We start from the raw sequence: 24,273 nt of genomic DNA on the forward strand, positions 1-24,273 counted from the left end.
TTGTCTTTTCCTATGATTTGAGATGTTTGTAGTTCTTCATATGTCAATATGGATTGTATCCTGAACATCTTCAATGTTTTATTAAAAAATCCTGTGCCTTATTTAAAACTACGGTAAATGTTGATATTACTGTTTTATCATGCAGTTGATTTGGTTAGCTTCTGGTCATTAATTCCAACCCATTTTCTATGGGTTGTGGTTCCAACATCACTTCCATTTTCAAAAGCTATGCAGGGCCATTCAGATCTGCACTGGGTGTGCACCACTTGGAGATCAGTCTGGGATTCGGGTGAAGTTCTATTTACTAATTCCATCCTCAAAGCCCTTGGTATGCCAACCAAGTATCAGATCCAAGCACGTGCAGATACTGGTGAATCCAGGAGTTCACAAACAGCTTCACGGGATCATTTCCTGAGCCCCTCCTTCTCAGCTGTGTCCTCTGACACTTGCTAGGTATCCTGAAACTCTCCTTTTCACTCCTCCAATCAGCAACAATCCACTTCTATGATGGCACCAGAGTAGTGGGAGGATCAAGAGAAATTAAAGGGAAAAAAAAAAAAAAGCTAGCAAGCAATGGTTTAGCCCTGCCTCTAAGAACTACAGCTTTGCCAAATAGAAAGGATGTTCCCCTAACTCATTGTTTTGGCTCCTGCAGTTTCCCATTGCCAGTTGTTTTTGCTGCTACTGCCTGCCACAAGATTGCTGGGAAGTGGGGCATGACAAAACCAAGAGAAAGGAGATGAAAAAGATGGGAGATTTTCTCCCTTCTCTCTGAGCTTTAGGGCTTCCCCTTCTGCTCCTTGAACCAGAACTAGAAATGTCTCTTGAATCTCTGTGTCCCAATACTGACTTCTTGATTTTGGACGGCACTGAATTCAAGCTGGGGGATTAGCAAAGAAAAAAACTGTAAGCACATCTCTACTTCAGTGGTATTTCGGTCTAGCATTCTCCCCTGATCCACATGTTGATATTTACTTTCCAGAGACCTCCTTCAGCAGGCATTTTATGCAGGTTTCACTTCACTGTTCACAGGGAAAATAAAAGGTTGGAGTGGTTTTATTAAATTTTACCTGGAATCAGAACTCTTTTAATAAGTTTTGCAAAAGCATTGTGACCAATTTCCCCAAGTGTACAAGTACAGTATGAAGTGAACAGTACTGCAAATATAGAAACATAAAAGATATGTGTCTAGGAAAAAAAAAATCATAGCTCTCAAGGCTGTACATAAAGCCAATACACTGTTGGACTGTGGTCTCTTTGATGCTTGAAAATGTCATCCCTCCAATCAACAATGCATTCTTCAGAATAATGGCAACTTAAAGAAAGAATAAATCTAAGGTTTGAAGAAAAGACTGGTGAGATAAATCCAACTATCTCAGTATTAAAATATACCGAGTTTTCTTCATCTCAAAGGATATGTAAAAACAAACTTACACATACTTGTTCCATTTCCTACAATGACATAAGTTCATAGGTTATTGTCATCAACACCCAAAGGGGCTACAAGTTAAAATACAACCCACACTCTGCAAACCTTCAGCACTAGCAGCAGAATCTCTTTGCAAAACAAGATACCTATGCTACCCTACCTGCTAAACTTTAGTTTTCATTTATTGAACAAAAATAAGTACTCTGCTTTTTCAAACCACTAAAGGCAGGACAAGGTATTTACAGGAAACAGCCCCAAGCCCAAGAGCCTAATGGAAGTTTCAATTATTATGGTTTTAACCCAGACATCCTCCCCAGCTGGCTGCTAGCAATTGGCCAAATGGAAAAAAAGAACCAAACCTTTTAAACGTCAGCTCAAAAGTTCCTGATGGAACCTGGACCACAACCACTATCTAAATGAGAAACACAAGGAAGGAAAGAGGCTCTGAGAATGACAACGGCATGCATTATCATTGTGTGCATTAGAGTTACTCAGTAGCACCGACTCCTATTGTGCTTCTCAAAATTCTCCTTTACTGTAAATGGGCTGAAAGGGGCTTCTTTTCACAATCTGAATATCAGTTCAAAGGGCAGAGCAGCAAGTAGTTATTATGAGTCAGAATGCGTCATTACTGAGGTATCTTCTCGGTTAACCATCAAGATAAAAAGGAAATTTCCTATCACATTCTGTTAAAACAGGGGGAGAAAAAAAAGAAAAATCTAAACTAACTTCAGTAAAAGTAAAAATCTGAGGGCATATGTTTATCTTGTGGGGAAAGATAAATGTAAATGAAGTTCAGGTATTCTGACAGGGCGGGCTTAATCTGTACACCTGGGTATATTTAATTGTGCTTGTAGCAGAAATAATCGCCCCTCCCCTTATCTAACGGAGACTGTCCTTCATTAGTCATTTTCACATTTGTGTAATATTCCATTGTCAGAAGATACTGTAATTTATTACTTTTCCTGCAGACAGATACTTAAGATGCTTACTACATTTTACTACGACAAACAGAATTAAACAGAGCTTTAAAGGAGGTTCTTAGACGTGTCTTCTGAAGCCTATGGCAGTTCCTCCCCGAGTTTTTCAATCAGCCAGGGACTGCCCCATTAGAAGTGATTCGAAGTGTCTGAGGAATGTTTGGTTGTCTGAATGACTATGGTAGGGGGCGTAACTCACACACAGAGGGCGTGAATCAGAGACATGAATGATGCCCCAGAAGAAAGGTCTACCCCGCCCCAATTACCAGTAAGGTCCCATTGAGGAACACCGTATCTCAGAGTTGAGTTGTTGGTCTGTAGGCTGTGGGTTATATGTATCCAATGAGGTACAGCCAAATCGTTCTTCAAAGTAGGTATTGTTAATACACCCAACGTCAGCCAATACGTTCTTGTGCAACATATTTGCTAGTACCTAGTATTGCATGATTTTTTAATATTTGCCAATCTGAACCTGTGAAAGAGGATCCATTATTTTTGGCGGGATGAACAGTTTTGGAGTGTTTTCTTACTTATCTGCAACAGTACTTTAAACATTCTAATTATGATGCTTTCTTAGTGTGTTTTGTTGTAAATCTTTTCACCCAATATCTAGTTTATTTTTTTTTTAATTTTATATTAAGGTGCCAAGATTCATGTATAAAAACTTTTGGTGACCTGAATTTATAAACATTTCTCACATGTTGTGTTTTTGTGTGTGGCACACATCTGGTGGGTATAGTTTAAAACTCTCAAGGTCACAGGTACAGTTGCATATATTTTCTTGGAAAAGCTCTAAAGTTTTGCTTTTTACAATCTTTACTCTATCCTGCATTGTTTGCTTATGGTCTGAGGTGGGGATGACATTTTATATTCTATCCATATGGATAATCAAACTTCAAAGCATCTTTTACTGATAAGATCTACCTTAACTCCCAGTGACTTACAAGTCCACCTCCATACTAAGACTGAGAAACAGCAATGACGTTGAGTTGACAGGACATAATAAAGGGGATGGGAGAGAGGAGATTTTAGGATTCAGTTCAGTCCAATTAAAGAGTATCAGGGCCATTCACTCTGAAGTCCAGATTTTGAAGGGATATCCTGAGCTCAGTCTTGGCTTCTTTGGGTTTGAGCAGTTTGGCTGAAGAAGCCAAGCTGGCATCTGGGCACATGACTGTGGAACTGAGAGAAAGCTCAGGTCTAGAAATAGACTTCGGAGAGACTGGCATTCAGGCGGTAAATGGGAGTGTGGGGGATGAAGGAGATTTCCAAGAAGAGTACCAAATGGAAAAAATTGGGATGAGCCTTAAGGAACCTCTGCACTTAACAGTCTATTAGAGCAGGATGAACTTGCAGAGGAGACTATAAAGATATAGCCAGAGAAGGGAACAAATAGTGTCCTGTCACCTTAAGGCAAACAGAACCCGAAACTAAGGAAGGGTGTTTCACAGAGGAAGTGGTCGAGAGCATCATCACTGCCCGCAGGCGAGTTTACCTCAGTCCTGAAAGCGTCAGCGTGGTGCCGTGGGGATAACTGGTAGTCTTGGTGGCATGAGGGGGAGGGCTCCCAAGGGGGTAAGAGAGGAAGAGATGGAGGCAGCAGGTTAACTGACTTTCACAAAACTGGGCTGAAGGAGTAGAGAAGCGTCAATCATGGTGAAGAGACATGATCATAGTTAGAGGTAAATAAATGTAATGCCCACGCTGAAGGCACAGGTTTCCCTGGCTATGGTGCTCAGTAAATGTCTACTTGATGACGGAATTGCTTCCCACCACAGAAATATGCGTGTGCGCGTGCACACACACAGAGAGAGATTTTCTTGATTCCCTTATCGGAATATTTCTTATTTGCCATCCAGCTATAGACTCCAGTTTTGAAAATCAAGCACCGTCCAACAAATAACTTCATTAAAACAACACACACTCAGTATAAGAGAAAGTAATTTGCTTTTTCACATAATTAAGTTTAAAGGCCCCATTAAACCACACACAGGGATCTCTTATCCAGTACCTATGTTTGAAAACAACTGACAAACTTCAAATGTCCTGTCTGACATTATTATCACATTCACAAGTTTCCTCGTCTAGGAATTATCTGCAGAAACAGAATACCCTGACAGATGGATGGTATGGGGGGAGATATCAATTTCCAGTAAAAATCTTACCCCATCTGGGTAAACTGCACGTTGCAGAAGCTATTTTAGGATATCAAATATGTCTGAAGGTTTAGCCTAAAGACAAACAACAATTTAGAACCAAGGACACCTTTTATATATCTTCTTATGCCATTTCTGGCAAGAAACAGAGCCGGTTTAACAACTTGTGTATAACTGTAAGCCACCAAATCAATACAAATTTTCCAGAATAAAGAACAAAACCTTTCAGAGACGCAGTTGGAACTGTCAAAACCAAGAAGGAAATTTTACCTGCAAATGTCTATCTTGGAAATAAGGATCTCACGGAGTTTATAATTCCCCTAATCGCAGAACATCAAGCCAGCATTTTCTCTTATAAAATTACCTTTCAAAGCATTTCTTTAGTCCATGCCAATATCAACAGAAGCAACAAATACCTATTGTCTAGCCAAGGGACAATTACACGTCCACCAAGCAGACAAGGAAACTCAGTAATTCCAATGTGCTATAGACAACGCTGTTGGTGATGTCTAGAGATGCGCAACCAATTTCAAAACACATGCTCAAAGGTGATCACATCGTTCTGCCCTTATAGAAGTCTCTGACAAAAATGAAAGTACCATGCTTTCCTCAATTAGAAAAAGAAGAATCACAGAGTGGGGCTAGTGGAGAGTAGAGAAATCCAACTCTTACACAACCTGGTGTCTGCTCTCTCTTACAATGTTTCTCAAAACCGTTTCGATGGGGAGATTCCCATACATGGCTGATTCCATCATCTGGGTTAGGAACTATTTAACTGGTAGAAAGCATAACTTTATTATACACACACAGCATATGCACACTACTGAACATTACCAGCCAATCCTAACTTTCCCTTTACTGGTTATATTACAGCATGTCTGCTGACTCCAAATTCTCTTGGTTTTCCATCACCTGAGAATATCTTCATTTCACTTTTAAGGATGTTTCCACTGGATACTGGGTTCTGCACTTTTAGTCCAACACTTTAAAAACAATGTGACATTTCTTTCCGCCCTGCATCATTTGTGATGAGAAATCTCAGTTATCTGAATCACTGTTCTCCTACAGGTAAGGTGTCGCTTTTCTCTTATTGCACCCAAAGTTACTACTGAGACATCAGTTTTCATTAAATCCTTCTAAGCAGTCACTGAAAAGATTTGACCCAAGATACTCAAAGCAGTGGGGATAAATCTGTATTATTACCTAAGATATTAATTAACGCTTCCAACTGAATTTGTCAGTGCTTGAAACTGGCAGAATTTGAAACCAAGCCGAACCAAGCCTAACTGCTTCAAGAGGAGATATTTCAATGGGAACTTCCAAAGTTGCACTTGATCCGACACAAAGAAGACGTTGTAGTGCAGCTGGAGCAATTCAAAGGTCCCGATACTAGGGCGGGAGGATGGAGGGTATTATAGCTCAGTGGTACAGTGTGTGCCTAGCATGCGCAAGGTCCTGGGTTCAGTCCCCAGAGCCTCCACTAAAGATAAATAAATAAAAACCTAATTACCTTCCCCCACAAAAAAATAAATAAATAATTTTAAAATTAAATTGAATTTTTAAAAAAAGTCCTGATAGCTTAAACAATAATTTCAATCACAGGCTTCTGGCAACTGATCCCCAACCCAGAACTGAAAATCTGGCAAACATGCTTCTCTTAAGTCCTAAAAGACTACCAATAACATCTTACAGACAAAAATATTAAAAATTAGAGTCTTTTAAGAATAGTAATAATTATTTCAAGACAGAGTCTACTTTCTTATCTCCTACCAGTCAATCCATATAGAACACTACCTGAGTGCCTACTGGTTGGTCCTCATCAGAATGGCACAAGGGCACAAAACCTGCCCACAAGCACAATGAGATCTAACAGTTAAGAGTTCAGCAGGGAGCAAAGTCGGGTGGAATACATACCACAAATCTGCAGAAATAGAACCGGGGACAGTAGTTCACGAAGGGCTGATCCTACAGTCTATACAAAGGGAACCAGTGAAGGGAAAAGGTAACGTGGGAAACTTCCTCAAGAAAAAGAGAAGTGATGACAGCATATTAAAGAATTAAAGAGAGAAAAATGAACGTAAGACCATGTCCATACCATTATACTCAAAACTAAACCAACCATCTTCTAGAATGACCAACAACAAACAAGTAGGCAAATGCAAAAAAAAAAAAAAAAAAAAGACAACACAAAGTGCTGGCGAGGATGCTGTGTAGCTGGAACGCTGGCATGCTGCTGGCAGGAAGGCAAATTGGTAATAAAACACTTCGCAGGCAACATCAAACGATTACCCCTCATGCTGCAGGCCTTGGGCTTTATTTTCCTTTTTACAGGAGGTCCAGCGGGAATTGTATTAGCCAGCTCATCCCTGGGTGTTGTCCCTGACGACACCTATCCTGTAGCAGCACACCTCCACCAGTGTTTGCCATTAGAGGAGGCTTTGTGCATCGATTCTCACTATTCTCTGATTACACACTAACATGAGCAAAAAACTCATTTTGTAATCATATTTGTGGGCGTAAATATAACCTGCTTCCCACAGCACTTCCTTGGCCTCTCCGGAGCACTGTGCCGATATTCCAACTCCCCCAACGCGTACACAACGTGAAATACTGTTTCATCCACGGGCTCATTTATTTCATTAACAGCGGTAACACTAATAGTTTCTATAGGATGGACGCATTCACATCAAAACGAGAGGTCTCAACAGAAGCGCTCACTACCACCAACTCGGAGTGGTTTGCTAGTTTCCCATGCAAGTAAACATACACTTCCCACATGGCTCAACAATCCCCTTTACAGGTATTTACTCAAGACAAACTGAAACAGATACCCATACAATGACTGGTACATGCATTTATGGAAATTTTACTCCAAATCATCAAAACCTTAAAACAAGCCCGCTCTTCATGAACTAGTGAATGGACTTTAAAGATATGGTACATCCATGCAATCAAATGCCACTCAGCAGTAAAAAGGAAAGAACTTCTACATGGCTACTGACATAAAAGTATGTATAAGTGAAAGCAGCCAAACACAAAAGGCTTTATTTACACTGTGTGACACCATCTTTTACGACACTCTTAAAAAGGGGGAACTATATGAACAGAAATAAGGTCAGTGGTTGCTGAGGAAATGGGGGGGAAATTAACTACAAAAGGGGACAAGGGAACTTTAGGAGGTGATGAGAAACAGTCTATATCATGATTGTGGTGGTAGTTACATGGCTGTCTATTTCTCTTAGATTCAGACCATTATTTACCTAAAGAGGGTAAATTTTGGTCTATGTAAATCATACCTCAATAGAACTGATCATAAAAAAAAAACTGAACCAACTGGATTTTAAACAAGCTACAAAGCAGTTCTTCAAAACAAACAGAAATGATGCAATTCACCTGAGTCCTTCCTGGTCCCCGCCAGTCCTGCTGCTGTAAAGAGTCAGATGTCACAAGGCCACTCTTCCAATCTTACAAATCCCTCAGCACCACCAGCAGCCTCTCCAGCACTGTATTTCAAAAATGCCTCCCGTTGTTCTGAACAAGGTAACACATTTGCCTATTTCATTTTCTAGTTTAGCTCTTTCATTCCTTCCCTTTGATAAGTTAATACTGGTAAGATAGGTGGGTCTGACCCAAATGCCAGATGCCAGAAGAGAGAGTCTTACCTCTCAACGAAACATCATTTTTATTGGCCCCGTGCCTGGACTGCCTGACCCCATGCCTTCCCCCTCCACCTCTGCTCCCCACATTTGGTCTCCAAAGTCAACTGTGAGGACCTTGGTGTGGGCAGGGATTAAATCACAGAACTTCTATGTATAGGTATCTTTATTGTAAAATTGAGAAGAATTAACCATTGCTAAAAGTTAACACACAGATTGGTTCACTCATTTGACAATACTTACTGAGCCAAGAACTTGTGCCAAGAATTGGCCAGAGGGCGGCCAATGCCACAATGAACCAAACTGAGTCCCTGAACTCAAGAGAACATGCAGCCTGAAGGAGGAGACAGATAAGAAATTACAATAATAAACCGAAAAGGATACACATGTGACTTCCCTAGGGAAAGGCGCTAATAAAGCCAGGAAAGGGAAGACAATGTGGTCCCCACAACTAAGCCATGGATCAGCCAATCACAAGCCATTCTGAGCTGCTCTGAGGGAAAACTGGAAATTTCACACCACAGAGACCATTCTCAGATATGTGTGCTGCATATTTAGAGGCTGCGCGTGTGTGTGTGTGGGTGGGTGGGTGTGTGTGCGGGTGTGTGTACCCACACACCTGCTAAAGAGATTTAAAGATGTTAATCAAGTTTTACGAAAAAATCCTTACAAAGAAACCATGGACTTAGGAGAATGCTGATAACAAAACACAGGCAGAAGTATTAAAGAGTGGTAATTATAACTCCTAAAATGAGCTTTCTTTTTAACCAAACAAGTGATAAAACACGCTAAGGACACCATGTTTAATCACATTGCTCCTAGTAACAATGAGTATTTAGTTCTCAAAACACTGGGTGAGAGTGAAGTGTTTTATATTTACAATAGGTTTTAAAATGTTTGTATACTGCTAATTCCATCTCCATCTCATCCTTTCTCTTTTAAAATTCTTTATGAAAGCAAAATTTACGTAACAGAAGGTTTACCTATTTAAAGTGCATGACTGAATACTAATATTTACTGAATTTTCCAAGTTATGGAACCATCTCTACAATCTACTTTTTGAATACTCATCCTTCCCTTTCAACATCTTTTTAATGCAAATTATAATTATAATATATATATATATTAGTATTGAACTCTGTATATGCTATCTACAGGTAAACAAATGCATACACAGGGGTCTGTGTTTTAAAATATTTAATAATCAAGGGGCATGAGCCAGAAGTATGGCGACTATGGCTTTAGGGCCCCAGCGACAGTGTCCCCCAAGTCCACATGACCCCTTACACAAGCCGCACTGGACTCAGTTCCTTTATCTGCCTCCGGCGCCTTCACTATCTTTACAGAACACCCGATGCCTTTTTCAGCGCTAGAGCTGCATGTCTGTGATCCATGATAACATCAGGGGAAGAGCAGGCACAGGGCTCTTGTAGAGACAAGTGTTTTGGCAACCACATCATCAGAAGCAGGGATTCCTCAGCACAGCTCCTGTCTCAAGGCTAGACCCGGAGATCTTAAAATCAAAGAGATAAGATGATACCCCGCCTCCAAGATTCCAAGATGCAGGAGAGACTCACATGTGTACACATATTACAAGTCAGTGTAACCGGCTTCTGAAATATCGAGGTGTCTTATGACGAACCAAGAAATAAATTACTCTGTTCCAGAAATAACTGTGTGCTTCCTAAATAATTACTTTTATGTGAAAGATTATGAGAATCAAGAATTTCTTTTTTAGAAGTGGGCAGAACTCAGGGCCAAATTGAGTTTCCCTCTCCCCAACCTAATAGTTTGCCCTAACACCCCCTGAGCGTCACCTTTCCACACTTCAGTACATTTCACCTTAGTTCCTTTCCTTAAATTGTTTGTTTTTGTTGGTGGTACATAATCAAGCCCTTAAGAAGAATTAAAAGGAAGTTGGGTATGCAACTGAGTGGATTAACAGCTTTCCTAGGGCGGCTTAGGTGCCAACTCCTGTCTTAAATATTTGACATACCTTAAATACACATTCTTTCAGTGGAGGCAGAGTTGTAGAGTGCATGCCTGGCGTGCATGAGGTCCTGGGTTCAATCCCCAGTACTTTCTCTAAGAATACATAAGTAAACCTAAGTACCTCCCCCTATCAAAAAATTTTTAAAAACAACAAAATACGCATTCTTTCAACAATTACTTACACAATGAGGTAGGCAACGTTACCGCATACATCTTCTACAGAAGAAAAGAATGTGCAAAGATGTGGAGTAGTCTGCCGGAGGGGGAGGCAGACAGTCGGTGATAAGAGCCAGAATTTGAACCCAGGACACTGGAACCCACAGCTGACTTTCTGTTTTAATTGAAGTATAGTTGATTTACAATGTTATGTTAGTTTCTGATGTACAGCACTGTGATTCAGTTATACATATATATACATATTCTTTTTCATAATAAGTTATTACGAGCTATTAAATACAATTCCTTGCGCTAAACACTAGGACCTTGTTGTTTATTTATTTTGTATATAGTTTAGATCTGCAGCCTACTTTTTTTTTGATGAATGTGATACAATTTATTTTAAATTCTTTTCATTTTTAGTATTTTTTTATTGAAGTATACTCAGTTTATAATGTGTCAATTTCTGGTGTACAGCACAATACTTCAGTTATATAGGAACATACACATATTCACCTTCATATTTTTTAACCATAAATTACTACAAGATATTGAATATAGTTCCCTGTGCTAAGCAGTATAAACTTGTTTATCTATTTTATATATAGTAGCTAGTATCTGCAAATCTCGAACTCCAAATTTATTCCTTCCCACCCCTTCCCCCCACGAACCATAAGTTTATTTTCTATGTCTCTGAGTCTGTTTTCTGTTTTGTAAATAAGTTTGTCTTTTTTTTTTTTTTTTAGATTCCACATATAAGTGATATCATATGGCATTTTTCTTTCTCTTTCTGGCTTACTTCACTTAGAATGACATTCTCCAGGTCCATGTTGCTGCAAATTTAATTACTTCATTACTTTTAATGGCTGAGTAGTATTCCACTGGACAGAGTCTACTTTCTTAATCACCACACCCTAATGTCTCCCAGCTCAGAGTACAGGACAGGATAGATAAACTAACTGCAGAGGATCAAAGAAAATTCACTGGTGCAAGTGGACCATGACCTAGAAGAAGCAAGAAACATCTAAGAGGTCTCAGGTGTTAGCCCCAGCTCTAGAATCCAGCCCTTCCAGGTAGGAGAGCTGGGATCTACTCATATCTACCAGATCCAGATCTCAGGAAGGAACAGTTTAACGGCTCAACTGGTGATGCAAGGCATACACATGGCCTCAACATTACTTCATTCTAACCACAGTCGATCCCCCTCATTCAGGAATTCTGTAGTTGCGAATTCACCTACTAAAATGAATCTGTAAACCCAGCAGGATCTTCCAGGTCATTCATTGACACACACAGGCTGGCAAAAAAATCTGAGATGCCCAACGCACGCGTTCCCAGTTGAGGTCAAACGAGGCAACGTTCTCCCTTCTGGTCTCAGATCTCATAGCACAAACAAGTAACCTTTTGGAGGACTATTGAGTGCCACTTTTTCCCATTTTTCGCTTTTTGTTGGTAACCGTGCTGTGTATAACGGCCCCCAGGCACAGGGCTGCAGTGGTGCCTAGCATCCCTCAGTCCAGGAAGGCTGTGTTGTACCTTGCGAAGAAAATACTTGTTTTAGATAAGGTTTGTTCAGGCATGAGTTACAGGGTTATTGGTTGTGAGTTCAATGTCAGTGAGTTAATAATATCTACTAAATACGGCGTCTTTAAACAGAAACACACATACAACAAGGTCGTATATTAACAGGGTGATGAAATGGGACCAGAGGCTGGCAGGAACCTATCCCTGTATTTCCCTTAGGAGCAATGGCTCATTAGTCACTAATCCAGTGACCATGATGACATTCTAAACCGTAACTACAGTGAATAATGAGAAGCAACTCCATGTCTCTTTTGACAGCCATTTCGTCTAGTCTGTATTCAGCCAAACACCCAAGTGCACAATGTGTCCTGCCCCACTTAATAAACAGGTTTATGGCCACAAAGATTGAAGTCAAGAGTCTATTATACTATAAAGAAGAAATAAGAATCCATTTTTTTTTCCCACAGAGGAGTTATATGCCCGATTTATTTTGCAGCTACAATAATATAACAACAAACCTTTTAAAATACAATCTGAGAAGCAGTAAATATTTTAAATGCATACTAAATGGAACCCATAAACACTGCAGCTATGACTTTCATAAATCTTGTAGTCATTGCTGAATTTGCTTTCACAATTAAAGTTAAAATTAAGAGTGAGTTTATACACCTCTGATCATGATGATACTAGGCCAATCCCAGTCATCCACCCAAAGAAACAGTTCATATTATAAATTGCTATAAGAAAGATTATAGAACACACACACACATTCGCACTGCACAAATTAAAACTGCACTCTTTAATAAACAATTCTTCCCAAAGGAGGCTCACCTAGCAAACACTACATATATTAAAGGGTACCAATTAATCATATCTTGATAATTACATAACAAGACTATTATAAAGTTTCACTTATTGGTAGTTAGTAACACTAAAATATTTTATGTGACTTCAACTAAAGTTCTCTAAGTATAATTTATTTTTTATCTTTTAAAATAAACTAAATTATTCTGAATAAAAGAATATAGTAGATTATACTGCTCAAATGAGATGTATGACAATAATTAGAGGGGAAGGAAATCAATCATTAACTTATTGATTTCCCAAAAGTAATTATTTGTCTAGTTAGATTGATTGACATATACAAGAAATTATGTTTTTCAAAAGCCCTGAAAAAAATATCTTTTCCTAATTGACAAAGTTATATAACCTCACACGGATCACAGTCTTAAATGGGATGTTCCCTCCAAAGTTATGCATAAGCACTATTTACAACAGCTAAGACATGGAAGCAACCTCAATGTCCATCAACAGATGGCTGGATAAAGAAGTTATGGTGTGTGTATGTATATACACACACACACACACACACACACACACACACACACACACACACACACAATGGAATACTATTCAGCCATAAAAAAAGAAGGAAAATGCCATTTGCAGCAACATGGATGGACCTGGAGATGGTCATACTAAGTGAAGTAAGTCAGAAAGAGACAAATACCATATGACATCACTTATATGTGGAATCTTGAAAAAACTGATACAAACGAACTTACTTACAAAACAGAAACAGACTCATAGACATAGAAAACAAACTTACGGTTACCAAGGGGAAAAAGAATGGGGAGGGATAAACTGGAAATCCAGGATTTGCAGATACTAACTATTATATATAAAATAAACAAGGTCCTACTGTATAGCACAGGGAACTATGTTCAATATCTTGTAATAGTCTATAATGAGAAAGATTGTGAAAAGGAATATATATATGTATAACTGAATCACTATGCTGTATGCTAGAAATTAACATAACATTGTAAGCCAACTATATACATCAATTAAAAAAAATGTTATGCCTAATGGGAAACATATTTATCACTAGTTTTTAGCTATGGCATGAATTCATTCCAAAAGGACATAAGTACCAGTCAAGCAGGGATTTTATTTAATAGCCTATTATATGGTTAGAAAAACTTTTTCTTTTATTAGCATGATCTAACTAACATTATCTATGTCCATTAATAGACACGCTATTTGGAATATCAAAAGAATCAACTTCAGATGCCTGGATTTCACAAGCCCAGACCTCAGTGCAAGTATCTCATGGGGCGGGGGGTGGGGTTGGGGAACCAAACAACAACAGTTACTGAGCTTGTACTGTGTTCCTGGAACTCAGTTACAGGTCACAAACGTAATTAATATAATACTCAGAAAAGTCCTGCAGGGATTGTGAGTAATCATTAAAATCTCTCCTTTATAGATTAACGTGCCCTGAGTCAACAGTTGGCTTTTGGTGGCGGTTGTCACTAAAACCGGCAGCTGCCTAGCTCAGGGCTCATGTGCTTTCTACTCTGCCAGGCTGTTTTACACATCAGGTAATAAAGAAGTTAAATAAATTACCTTTTTGAAATTGGAATGAAATAAAGGGTCTTCTCTGAGCCTCTGACTCTTTTTCCCAAGACTCTCTCCTCTGCAATCTCTCTTCTACACCACCAGAGCAACGATCTTACCAAAAGAGAGACGGAATCCCTTGTCATGGTTCCTGCCCTGCTTGTAGGAAGAAGTTCAGAGTCTTTAACGTGGCATTTGTAACCCCACTGACTATCAGGCTACAACCTGCATGCCCGGCCAGTCCCCCTGCGGTGAGAGGTGAGAGAAGCTGAGGCCAGCAAGCAGAGAAGGCCTGGGACAGTCCGGTCAGTCAACGAGGGCTCCCCGCTACGATCAAGAGATGATGAGGTGATGCCCACAGCTGACAGCAGGAATGCTGGGTGGGTCTTGTCTCAGGGGGCAACGCAGCCCCAGGAAGGAATGGCAGAGGGATGGTAGAGCATTCTCGAACAGAAGACACCACACTGGAGGGAGCCCCGGGGGATTCTGAGATGGAGAGGAATTTTGAATAGACTTCTTATCTCCACTGAGATGCTCAGTGACCAGAATCCCTAGGAAGGGATGACCGAGGTCCTATGTGTAGAGAAAACAGAGATGAGGAGGGTAGAAGCTGGACGGACGGAAGGTGAACAGGGGCAGGGGCAGAGTCTTTTCATATGTTCCTGAGATAAAGCAAATGACCCACCTGGTAACAAGCCGAAGGGGGACGGGGAGGTTGAGAAAGATGAGGAACAGTGAGGTCAGGGGCTCTTCACCAAACGTATGGAATCTGGAAAGGACAATTGTCTGGCAGTGAGGAGGGCATTACGGGGCATAAGAGTTAGACCAGAATCATCTACTGTTCCCACCGATCACAGTGAGGTAGAAATGACAATCCTGGCTCAAGTGACCAGATCAGGGCAGGTAAGCTCTTTTCCGTGGCAGAGATTGGAGTAAGCCTTGACAAGTCATCATGACCCCCTAAAAGCCAGTATCCTTTACAACATGGTCTTGCAGCAGGAAACTGAACAAGGCGATTTAGACTTCAAAGGAGCAATGGCAGCACAGTTCCACATGCCCTTCTATGAAAGTCTTGGGCCAGGTCTGACTCAGAATACGGCATTTAACATTTTAGAAAGTGCTGTATATTAAACCACAGCCTAAATGGTACTGGAGCCAGCATCGTCACCAAGCACATCAAGATTCGCACTAAATGAGATAAAGAGACCAAATAGCTTCCAAAGAGTTCAGGTCAGAATTTGCTACCAAATAAGATTACAAAAAAAGAAAATTTCCATGGGCAGAAGTTTTTGAAATCTGAAATTTCAGATAAGAGATTTACGAAGGAGCAGTAGCAGCTGCAAGAACAGAACAGCACGAGAAACAGAGGGGGGCCGTGAACTTCCGCTTTCTGGCCCCGCCCCGCCCCGCAACGGCACCTTCCACACAACAAGGTCATGAAGAATGCAGAGTCCGGTGCGTGTCTTTCAGGACCTTTCCCAGATTCCTCTCCTTCCAAGCCCCCGTGTGCAGAGTCCGGGCACCTTTCGCATGGTCAGTTTTTATTGAGATCCTGCAAACCCACAAGGTGCTCTCGGCTGGGGAGGGAGTCCCCAGAGTGGACAGAGCATGCCCCACGGAGGGTCCGGGTGAGCCCTGGGACTTGCACAGAAACTGCTGGAACTTCCAGTCAGACTGATCTAATGTGTTGGGTTTTTTTTTACTTCTATTTTTGTGACTGTTTAATAATCTATGTATTACCCGTGCCACAGCGCATGTACATAATTCATAAGTAAATATTGGGTGTGGCTGCTCAAAAAGCACCTGCTAATAGGATGCAGGGAGAGAACATTTCTAGAGCACCTGAACAATTAAATACTTTAATCTGCTTAAAAAAACAAAAACCAAAAAAAAAAAAACAAAAAACCCTGCAACACTAATAAAAGAATTTGTTTTTCCCCTTTAGGCAATGACTATTTTTGGAACTGTCTCTTCCTTCAGAAGGAAGTTTCAGGTAACGACATAATACAAGCCAGAAAAGCTTAAATAGGCAACATGCTTGTTTATTTTTTAAAAAATCCAAGTGTAGTTTAAACAGGATTTTCAGGAAACACTCCCGCCACCTCCGCTAAAGGATGTTTCTCCTGGGGACTTCATTAAGCTTTCATTTCAACAAACGACCTCATGTGTCTCAAGTTCACTCTGACATTTACAAACTACGTTATATACACTGCTTCCGTCTGCATCCTCCAGCCCATTCACATCATTTGCATTTTCAAAAGCAGACACAGATGCCTTTCTCTGGACCCAGGTGATCAGGCAGAGGCAGGAAAAGATTTGCATCTCCTTTGAGAGAGGAGTCGTTCATAATTAGAGCAGAAATTCAAACTCACCACATTAGAATAAATCCATTTACTATAATGCGGGGTTAGAGAAATCCGGTTCACGGAAGCCTTGACTTAGCTGTGGCCCCAGGAATAACACACAGGGATTAGAAGCCCTCGTGAGACTGAAGCACAATGAAAGGTCAATAAGCAGAAACGGCCGTAAATGGTCTTTAAATGGTGATGTTTCCAAAACAAGACAGGTTTTCTGTTAATGCTTTCAGGTGGTTGTCGTGAACGCGCACCACTGTTGCAGATGCAAAACGTATAGGAGATACGGTTGAATTCAGTCAGATCTATCATATACTCTGAAAGCTTCTCTTTTCAATGGACTCCCAGGAACAGCTTTCCGAGCCTGACTTGACCTCTTATATATTCATCAATTTCGTGGCCAAATCGGACAGGTATCTGCTCTCTCGAAGTGGGGATACCTATGCAGGGAGGAGGAGAGGGAGCCATTTCCCAGAGGACAAGGTAACATGTGAGCTGGACACCTAGGTGACAAGAAGGAAAACACGGCTATTTGGGGAAGAGGATTGCAGGAGGGGAGAGTCCATGCAGAGCCCAACTGCAGAGGCATGCTTCCTGTATCCTAGGAAGAGCAGAGGTCAAGACTGCCAGATCCGCAGGACCCAGCAGGCAGTAGGAAGAGATGACATCAGAGAAGGGACTGGACTGACAAAGACTTCAGACTTTATTTTAAGTGAGCTGGGAAGTCAGTGCAGCGGTCGGGGGAGGAGGAGGTGAAGATCAGTCAGAGAAGGGATCTTATTCATATTTGAAGGACCACACTCGGGACTGTGGAGGATCTGTCTCACACAAGTGTCAGAGGAGCGAGACTAGCTTAAAGGATCAGCAACTCTTTGGTTTACCATTCACTTCCTCATTTTTAGCTTTCTGCTTATTCAGATTTCCATAACGTGGATCTGTTAGCACTGCTGGAAATGCCAAACCTTCTACCACATCTTACGTGATCCCTAGTCCAGCCAGGAAGAAAAAGAGAACATGAGAAAGTTACACTTCCTCCAAAATGGTCCACGCAGGAAATAAGAGCACGAGAAAGTTGCACTTCCTCTCCCAAAGGTCCTTACTGCACTGAGAATCACTCATCAGAAAAGACACCAATCCCTGGGAGGGCTGCCTTCCTGATGTTCACTAGTGATATTATAATAGCCTGTCCGTCTAAACAATGCCGTGCAAATTTTTGCATATATTTAGTGGGATTTTCATTTTTGTCTGAAAGGAGCCCTGGTTCTCCCTTAAAACCATGCAGCGTAAGCCCAGAGACCGCCTCCACTCCTTCCAACCAAAACACCCAGGATTCTTTGCAGGGTGCACGCTCCCTGCTTAGGGGTCTTTATCTACGTGGGATTTATCACTGTTCAGGGAAAACAGGTACAAATAAAATAAATAATTATTAAAATATGTCAGTAGTGATAACTGCGATAACAACAAAAAAAAATGCTTAAAAAAATAATATAACAGTTAACTCTCCAGCCATGTATATCTCAATGGTTGCTAACACCAAAGATCTCAGTCGTATAGGAGAAAACCTCTCTACTTGAAACAGTGACGAATCTAAAGAGTTCTAATCCTGTTTCTCTCTTAGGGTCTCCAAAGTACCTAGCCGACCAAACCTGAAGACTTGGCAGTCTTCCATAAAGATATGCTAACAAATTATTTCAGTCAACAGCCCTGACAAGACTGATATCTCACCAGGAAATTTCGTGCGTAGCTAAGAACAAAAATGTTAAGAGACTATTTTTTTTTTAAGAATTAATCAGTGCTGTCTACTGAAAGTTGTCTTTAGAAAAAGGAGAAAGAACACGTCTATTCTCCCCGTGGGCAACTTCAGAAAAGTTGTGTTCGCATCAGTTCCCAGCTCTTTGCCAAGCCTGGCATGACATTCATTGACCCTTCCCAAGCGTAATCCATCTTTTTGCCTTATTAAATGTATCCGAAAGCTTCAAGCTTTAGAGAAATAATACAGTGACATTATTGAAATTACAAGCAACACAACAGAATTTGAAAATTCTCTCCAGTAAAGTCATTAGTTTCTAAATGAAGAGTCATCAATCATCTAAGGTTGTGCTCAGTGATAAATTAATGTTTACTCTCATACAGACAAGAATGACAGTTGAAATTCACTCATTCATCCAACAACTATATCTACAACTTAGTATTTATCAGAATATAAAAATCTGTGTTTTAAAATTTGTATAGCTAAGTTTTATTGATCTCAATTTCATCCACATATAATTACTTAAAAACACACACACACACTGGACATATTTGTCAAATTTCCAAATCAAGTGGGTAACTAACTCAAGGATGATAAATAGTGACCTTTTATTTTTTGGTGACTATTAGCAAACACCGTACTGAACACTTTTTGTCTGAGAGTTTTCTCCATCCTCACAACCCCAAAAGAGGTGGGTAAAATTACACCAATTAAAAATGAGAAGAAATCAGGATGAGAAATACTAAGCAACTTGTCAGCTACTAAATGGCAGTACCAGGATTTGAACCGGCATCTCTCTGACCACAAAATCTGTAAATCAGTCAAGTTTCTAAAATAAGGATTAAAAAACCCAAAGAGACATGGTGGATGACATTATAATTATTGATACATTAGAGTGAGAAAGAGTACAGAAAATTACAAAGACTAATTCAAATGTGATAGGATTTCCTTTCAGACAAAAATAAAAATTCTGTATGAAATAAGCAGCAATGATAAAAGAAGCAATTAGAAAGTAACTACAACATTCAAATGCTATGAAGAAAGCACCTGCTGTCCCCAATCCACCATCGAGGTGTTTAACGCTTTCTGTCCTGTCACCCACCGCTCCCCCGTCCCTCAGTGCATGCACGTGCAACCTCGATTTATACAGTTTGAAACTGGACTCACTGAAGGTGAAAGTAAACAGTGTGCTGCAGAGCATGAAAAGTCACGTTAAAAGCAGATGCTGGTCTCAACCCACCAATGAGCTATAACAACACCAGATTTTTTTTTTCTTAAGCTAAGGAGAAAACTTTCTTTTTCCATCTTTGGATTTTAATGGTTACAATTGTACGAAGATTGCAAGTGAATGATATCTGTGACATGAAAACACAGGAAACTATCATACTGCTCATGTTTCTTATGAGTTTAAAAAAAATGGAGTGCCATGATAATGAGGGTATGATTTTTTTTTCCCTAGGTATTAGCTCAAGGAATAAGATACACACTATTTGTTGTCCTGAGGCACTCAGAGTTCAGCAGGAGAGGGACAGATAGCAGAACAATTGCAACACAGCTCTAAGTGTGATCTAAGAGGTGTTAAGAAAAGAAGCTAACGGAGCACCGGAGATGGATCAATCCATCATGTTAAGAGCCTAGACCAAGGAAATGGTAATTAGAATGGAGATGACAGGACTGGTCAAGAAGGTGAATTATGTCACCTATTGCTTATGTATTAGGAGGACAGGGGTGAGGCAAAGGCAGATGTCAAAGGTTTCTTGATGGGCAGCGGGGAATCCAGTGGAAACTATCAATGAACACAGGGGAATAAGAGCAGGAGCCACTTACGGAAGGCCAGGTGAATTCCACACTGAACGTGCTCACTGGAAGCACTGATGAGTTACCAAACTTGAGACAGACTAGAGAACCCAACTGGATGTTTAGAGTTCAGGGACAAAGTTTGGGAGAGAAATGAGGCGGCTAGGCACCCTCTCCTCTTCCCAAGAAAGCACATACAGTAAAAGGAAAACAGGATTAGGAACAGAACTATAGGGGTCACAGACTTTTCAGCAGCAGCACAGAGGAAAGAGAACTCAAAATAAAAACTGAACACTGTCCAGAGAGGCAAAGGAGAGCCAGGCAGGAAGAGGGAGCAGGATCAAGGGAGCTGAAAGAGGAAAAAGTGTCAAAGAGGGAGTGAGGGACCACTTCAAATATTTCAGAGAAGTCAGCTGAGCAAAGCCGAGGTACCATCCATCGTTTTCAGAGACTGGGAGAGACACAGAAGCCAGAATGCAGGGAGCTGGGCAGGCAGGAAAGCAAGACATGGCAAGAGACACCCTCTCAAGAAGCTTTGCTGTGAAGAGGAGAGAAATACTCTGGAATCGTATGTCTGGGAAAACGTAGTAAATAGTACCATTGGATTAAAATAGGGTTAAAGTTTCAAAATCAAACTCATAAATTAAGACTATGTGGAAATGGTAAATATGTAAGTTTCAGATTTTAATCGTAGACACCCCCCCTCAAAAAAATCCTCCCAATGGCCTTTTCCCCTCTGCATTTCAGTTGTCCTGTCTTATTTTCATGGCGGCCAATCCCACCTAGTGTGAAGAGACCCAGATTACACTTACAACCTTAGATCCCAGGTTCAAATTTTTAGAATTAGAAAAGACTTCAGCTGTTGTACTTTCAGAGACAAAACTATAAACCAGAGGCATGAGTGGAAAACTTGTGGTTTGTTTTCTTCTCCCTGTGGCACCCAGTGGCATGATCAGCACTTGGCAGAGGCTTAATTAACATTTGCTAAATGGAGCTGAAGGTCAGATGACTAATTAGATAGAGACTTGGCTAAAGTCTACAACTTTTTACTCTCCAGCTAATTTTCTTTCAATGACCATTCAAAGGGTGTGTCTTGCACCTACAATAATCCTTTAAAAAGAAATTGTACGCATCATTAATCATTAGGGAAATGCAAATCAAAATTACAGGGAAAATACCACCTCATACCCATCAGGATGACCACTATTAAAAAAAATAACAGAAAATAATAAGAGTTGGTGAGAATCTAGAGAAACTGGAATCCTTGGGCACCGTTGGTAGGAATGTAAAATGGTGCAGCCACTACAGAACACTGTATAATGGTTCCCAAAAAATTTAAATATAGAATTACCATCAGTTCCAGCAAGTCCACTTTTGAATATATACTCAAAAGACTTGAAAGCAGTACTTGAAGAGGTAAGTGTACACCCATGTTCATAGCTGCATCATTCACAACAGCCAAAATATGGAAGCAACCCAAGTGTCCATCAACTGATGGATGGAAAAGCAAAATGTGGGATATTATTCAGCCTTAAAAAGGAAGGAAATTCTGACAGACGCTATGACATGGGATGAACCTGGAGGGCATGATGCTAAGTGAAATAAGCCTCTCACAAAAGGACAGACTCTGCATGATTCCACTTAACATGAGGCACCCAGAGTAGTCAAATTCGTAGAGCCAGACAGCAGAATGATGGTTGCCACCATCTGCGAAGAGGAAAAGATGGGAAGCAATTGCTGAATGGGTACAGAGTTTCAGTTTTACAAGTTTCAGTTTTGCAGCGGGGGGTGGCTGCACAACAAGATGAGTGCACTTAATGGCACCAAACTGTACACTCAGAAATGGGTACGATGGTAAATGTTACATTAGGCATCTTTTCTGACAATTAAAAAAAATTTTAATAAGTTATAAAATGGATTTTTAAGCCCCGTTGGAGTGAATCTATGGATCTATGAAGTGATTATCTTTTCAGAGGATGTCCTAGGTCAAACAGTAAGAGAAGTGTTTCTACAGCAGGATCAAAACCTCAGGTGATCATGGGTGTCACAGAAAAAAACAACAGAGGCACAGGCAGGCGAAGGAAGACCAGTCGTGGTGGAGGATGAGGGAAGCCGGAGAGCGCACAGGGCTGCCCAGAGCAAAGGTCCTCCTCACGGTGCCTAAAGGCTATTCTGACACTCTTGATGTTTCAAGGGATGCTCCTAGCCCAAATATTTATGTGAAATATTTTATACGCTGTCACTCAACCAAAAGTCATCCAAGGGCCACTATCTTCTTTTTATTTTGAGGGGTGGTGCAAGGAGAGCAATTAGGAATATTTTCATTTATTTCTTTTAATGGAGGTACTGGGGATTGAACCCAGGACCTGGTGCATGCTAAGCACACATGCTACCACTGAGCTATTACCCTTCTCTGCTAAGGGCCACTATTTTCAAATCAATTTCCATAGTCACATTTCTTATGTCAGCGTATAAATATCAACGCATTGCTTCTCATCTGGATAAGATACTTTTGAAATTTGACTGTCAGGACATTTTCTACTGCTTCTCACTATAAATACTCAACATCAATTCACATTTAATAAGACAACGAAGATAGCTAATTTTTTTTCCCCCAGAAAAGATCATTTTCGTACTAAAATTGTTGGGCTATGCTGTCAATTTTGCTCTCTTCATGCCGGATTCTATAAATAAGCATAAAAATCATATGTATTGCTTCAGGCCCCTTCTCTCTTAATTTTATGATTGTTCTCTGAGTGATCTCACCTTGCAGAGCTCACAGCATTTGATACAAGTGAGATGCGAAGACCCTCCCTGAGCTACAAAGAGGAAAAATACACAAACTTTCAGTCCCCACAGAGGGGTATAAATTCACACAGATAAATTTGTTTTTCAAGGTTATTCCACAGTGTTAGCTCTTTGGAGAGCCCAGTAATTTGCCTTAATGTGTTTTTAAGAGTATATTAAAGACAATCTATACACAAACACATAGTTCATAGCCTTCCCTGCTAACTCCCTGTATAAGTTCACCACATGAATTTTAAATGACCCCCCTGATCAAAGGTGAAGAACAGAATATCTCACACAGTCTGCACAGGGTGACAGGCAGGTTAATGTAAATTATAAATGTACTATAAGCCTAGGAAATTTAGCATCGAACACATATTATTTTAGTGATGTGCGTGTAGAGATACACACATATCATGAACAGAAATATGAGCTGCTCATCCTCATTAATGCCATTAATTCTCTGATGCTATGTAGCCACCTGGAAAGTGATTTATGACATCATTTTCAATTGAAAAACACACAAACTATGAAATTGTACCTAACCTGTGTTTACAGCTCTATAAACTGATGTATAAATATGGACCAGACCAGAAAGAAATACGGACTGTCAATGGCTGGTTTTTCAAGCAGAGAATATTTCCTTTTTTCTAAATTTTTAATTCGTATTCTCTTTAGAATGGACATAATGCTGTCTGTGTAATAAATACACATTAAAAAATAAAAGCAGGGGGGAGGGTATATAGCTCAAATGGCAGAGCACATGCTTAGCATGCATGAGGTCCTGGGTTCAATCCCCAGTGCCTCCATTTAAAAGTAAATAAACAGACCTAGTGACCTCCCCCCAGCCCTCAAAAATAAATAAATAAATTGTAAAAAATCTTTAAAAAAATAAAATCAAGTAAAAAATAATCAAACAACGTGTGCAGTGATTGTGTGTGTGTGTGTGTGCACTTTCCCCCAAATGAAAAGGCAAGTTCAATCCAAGATAACCACTAGGTCCCTGATGGCCAGCTCAGGTCAACTGATGGCAGCTCCCGGAAGAGCTGTTATTGCAAAGGACGCTGTGGCTCGGTTGGAAACAAGACGTCATCAGCATGCATACCTGCCATGGGCTTCGGAGGAGGAGCTGGGGCTTTGTGCCTGCTGTGTGCCATCACTGTCTCGGACTAATATCAGAAATGCGGGTCCTGTGGAAGGACCACGAGTACCCTACGGCTTTCCTCAGAGCAAGCCACTCAAGAGGCCTTGGCAACTCAAAACGTGACATGGCTAATCAGCTCTGGTCTAAC

At 40.4% G+C, this 24,273-nt stretch overlaps 1 protein-coding gene across 4 annotated transcripts in view; it reads right to left on the minus strand.

The window, feature by feature from the left end:
• Positions 1-24,273, minus strand: part of MCTP2 (multiple C2 and transmembrane domain containing 2) — a 197,459-nt gene that overhangs the window by 158,341 nt on the left and 14,845 nt on the right. Inside the window, exon 1 of one of the 4 annotated variants that reach the window (XM_064480544.1) lies at positions 6,480-6,569. The exons of the other annotated variants lie outside the window; for them this stretch is intronic. The gene's annotated coding sequence lies outside the window, so the exon portion shown is untranslated. Of the gene's footprint in view, positions 1-6,479; positions 6,570-24,273 lie in introns of those variants that run through there. 4 annotated transcript variants of the gene reach the window in all.

This window comes from Camelus dromedarius, chromosome 29, assembly GCF_036321535.1.
Source record: "Camelus dromedarius isolate mCamDro1 chromosome 29, mCamDro1.pat, whole genome shotgun sequence".
In the NCBI taxonomy this organism is placed as follows: domain Eukaryota; kingdom Metazoa; phylum Chordata; class Mammalia; order Artiodactyla; family Camelidae; genus Camelus; species Camelus dromedarius.